Below are 3,175 nucleotides of genomic sequence, written 5' to 3'. Positions count from 1 at the left end.
CGACCTGCTGGACACGCTCTTTTTAATGCACCCCAGAATGCCATTGGCCTTTTTGGCCACGAGGGCACACTGCTGGCTCATGGCCAATCTGTCGTCCACCAGGATGCCCAGGTCCCTCTCTGCAGAGCTCCTCTCCAGCAGCTCATCCCCCAGCCTGTATTGGTGCATGCAATTATTCCTCCCTAGATGCAAGACCCTACACTTGCTTTTGTTGAACCTCATCCGGTTTCTTACTGCCCAGCTCTCCAGCCTGTCCAGGTCTCGCTGAATGGCAGCACAGCCTTCAGGCGTGTCAGCCAATCCTCCCAACTTCGTATCATCAGCAAACTTGCTGAGGGTGGCCACTATCCCCTCATCAAGGTCATTGATGTAGATGCTGAACAAGACCGGACCCAGCACAGACCCCTGGGGGACACCACTGGTTACAGGTCTCCAGCCAGACTCTGCACCACCAACAACGACCCTCTGTGCTCTGCCAGTCAGCCAGTTCTCAACCCACCTCACTGTCCACTCGTCTATCCCACACTTCCTCAGCTTTGTTATAAGGAAGTCGTGGGAGACAGTATCAAATGCCTTTCTAAAATCAAGGTAGACTACATCTACTGCTCTCCCCCCATCCACCCAGCATGTGACAACATTGTAGGAGGCTACCAGGTTGGTAAAACACTACCTCCCTCTGGTGAACCCATGCTGACTACTCCTGATAACCTCCTTTTCTTCCAGTTGTTTGGAGATGGTATCCAGCACAAGCTGTTCCATCACCTTTCCAGGGACAGAGGTGAGGCTGACAGGCCTATAATTACCCGGGTCTTCCTTCTTGCCCTTAATAGAAGACCATGGAGATATGAACCACAGCCAAGTTTTTTTTCCTCTGAACTTGTAGAATAACAAAACTGTAATGAGTTGGAAGGGAGCTCTGGAGATCATGTAGTCTAACACCACTTCTAAATCACCCCTCTTTTTAATCCGCCTCGTGATACCATTGGCCTTCTTTGCCACAAGGACACTCTTCTGGCTCCTGGTTTACTTGTGTTCAGCAGGACATCCATGTCCTTCCTTGCAGAGCTCCTTTCCAGCATTTCAGCCCCTGACTTCTACTGATACATACAGTTATACCTCTCCAGGTATAGCGCTCTTCACTTGCCCATGTTCACCTTCTTAAGGTTCCTTTCTGCCCAACTTTTCAGCACAAGCAGGTCTCACTGAACAGCAGCACAGCCTTTTGGTGTGTCAGTCACACCTCCCAACTTGTATCATCAGTCTTGCTCAGAGTGCATTTTATCCCTTTGTCCAAGTCATTGATAGAGGCACCTAACAAGACTGGATCCAGGATTGCAAGAGAATCCTCTGTAGCTATATTGAGAAAACTCTCATTTTTCCATTTTGGGGTATCTCAAGAGTTCTGTTCATTTAACTCTAAGGTGAATATTTCTAGGCAGACTGTGGAGTGTAGATGTGATCAAAAGCCAAGAAAATAAGTCTAGATTTGTTCAAAATATGTTTGGAAGTCCTTTGAGCGGTATCTGTTTCAAACACCATAGCAGAACACAGTATTATGAATATTTCTTTTAGATATGTGATGGGTTCACCACTTTATCTATGGGGGATGCATACCAAGTCAGAAATGTTCATTTTTGTGATAATTAAGTGATATTTTAATGACTTACCTTTGTAGCAATTCCTTTGTATCTATAGCTAAATTGTCATGTTCTCTCCACAGAAAACAAAGAATTTGGGAAGACAAGTGGAAGGCTTAGCAGTGGTATTCCTCAAGTCCCGCTGAAAAGGGGGGAGTCGGAATATGACTCCTTTAGGCAGTCATTGCCAGTTTTTGAAAAGAAGGAGGAAATTGTCAAAATAATAAAGGAAAATAAAGTTGTTCTCATTATAGGAGAGACTGGATCAGGAAAAACTACTCAAGTATGTTTTTTATTAAAGTAAAAGATGTCAGTATTTATATGAAACTGACGCGATTTTAGAAGATGTTTATGTAATAAGGGATTTAATTATGCTAATTTTCAGACTTTTGTTTTCCTGTATAGTAAGGTGTTGTATTTGAAATGCGAGGAAGTGAATTAGAACACTAAGTCAGCAGATACTTATTAAAAATATAAGATTCTACATAATTTTCTGATGAAATTCTAGCTTTTCACTAGACTAATTAAAGTTATTTAAAATAATGGATCTATTATTGTGTTTAGTTGTTTTTCTTCTAAAGCTATTTCTGGATTTAGCATGAAGAGTAGAGCATTGTGAAATTGAAGTTTTGCTATGTGTATAATATTGAGATAAAATTAAGTTACTTCACTGTTGAAGAAAAAAAAGCACCTATAGATTCAACAAGCTAAGAAGTATTTTGAAACCTTTTTTTTGTAGATTCCTCAGTTCCTTCTTGATGACTGCTATGAAAATGGAATTCCTTGTCGTATATTCTGCACTCAGCCAAGGCGTTTGGCAGTTATTGCTGTGGCTGAAAGAGTGGCAGCAGAAAGAAGAGAAAAGGTTGGCCAGACAGTTGGTTATCAGATCCGACTAGAAAGCAGGTACTAATAACATTTCTTTAAGGCAGCTGACTTGTGTTCACATGTATGTTAAAGCTACAGTGTTTTGGGGATTACAACATAGAAAAGAGTGCAGAAATTGTGGGCAGGATGTGTTGTTTCAGGCAATTGAGTATTTGCAAAAGATAGATTTCCTTCTACAGGTTGCAGTATCAAGTAGTAATCTTTCTTAAGTGAATCAGAGGCATATTCATTTGATTTCTACTTGTAGGGAGAGAGAAATCTCTTGTAGTGTTTTCAGAACAACTATATGTTTTCATCTACTTTTTTCCGTCCAGTCATAGATTGGAAAGTTCCATAAGCTTTGACAATATGTAAGAGAACTAGAGCACTTTAACAGAAACTTTATGGTGATAGTCTGTTGCAAATATAAAGGCAAAGGGTATGTCTGGCTCTGTTGTTTATATGAATGAAGATAACACATAGCTGATGAAAGAAGAATTCGAGTGTGTCTATGAAAACTTAGAAGCATACTAAGAGATTTAAAGAGATAGAGAAGGTTAATTGCAAATGAGGTGAATGGTTAATATGTGGAAGTATTATAGTAGCTGAATATGAACAAGCTATAGTCCAGATCAAGATGAAGAAATACTGGAAGTAGTGTGGAACATCTT

The 3,175-nt window shown here is 40.7% G+C and overlaps 1 long non-coding RNA gene across 1 annotated transcript; it reads left to right on the top strand.

Moving 5' to 3' along the window:
- The first annotated feature begins 1,718 nt into the window (after positions 1–1,718).
- LOC104915154 lies at positions 1,719–3,175 on the top strand. Its single transcript, XR_796256.2, has 2 exons — positions 1,719–1,920; positions 2,377–3,175. It is a non-coding gene; the product is annotated as an uncharacterized LOC104915154 (long non-coding RNA).

Source organism: Meleagris gallopavo, chromosome Z (assembly GCF_000146605.3).
Source record: "Meleagris gallopavo isolate NT-WF06-2002-E0010 breed Aviagen turkey brand Nicholas breeding stock chromosome Z, Turkey_5.1, whole genome shotgun sequence".
Lineage (NCBI taxonomy): Eukaryota > Metazoa > Chordata > Aves > Galliformes > Phasianidae > Meleagris > Meleagris gallopavo.
The sequence above is the reverse complement of the archived record's forward strand: the minus strand, read 5'-3'. Positions and strand labels throughout refer to the sequence as shown.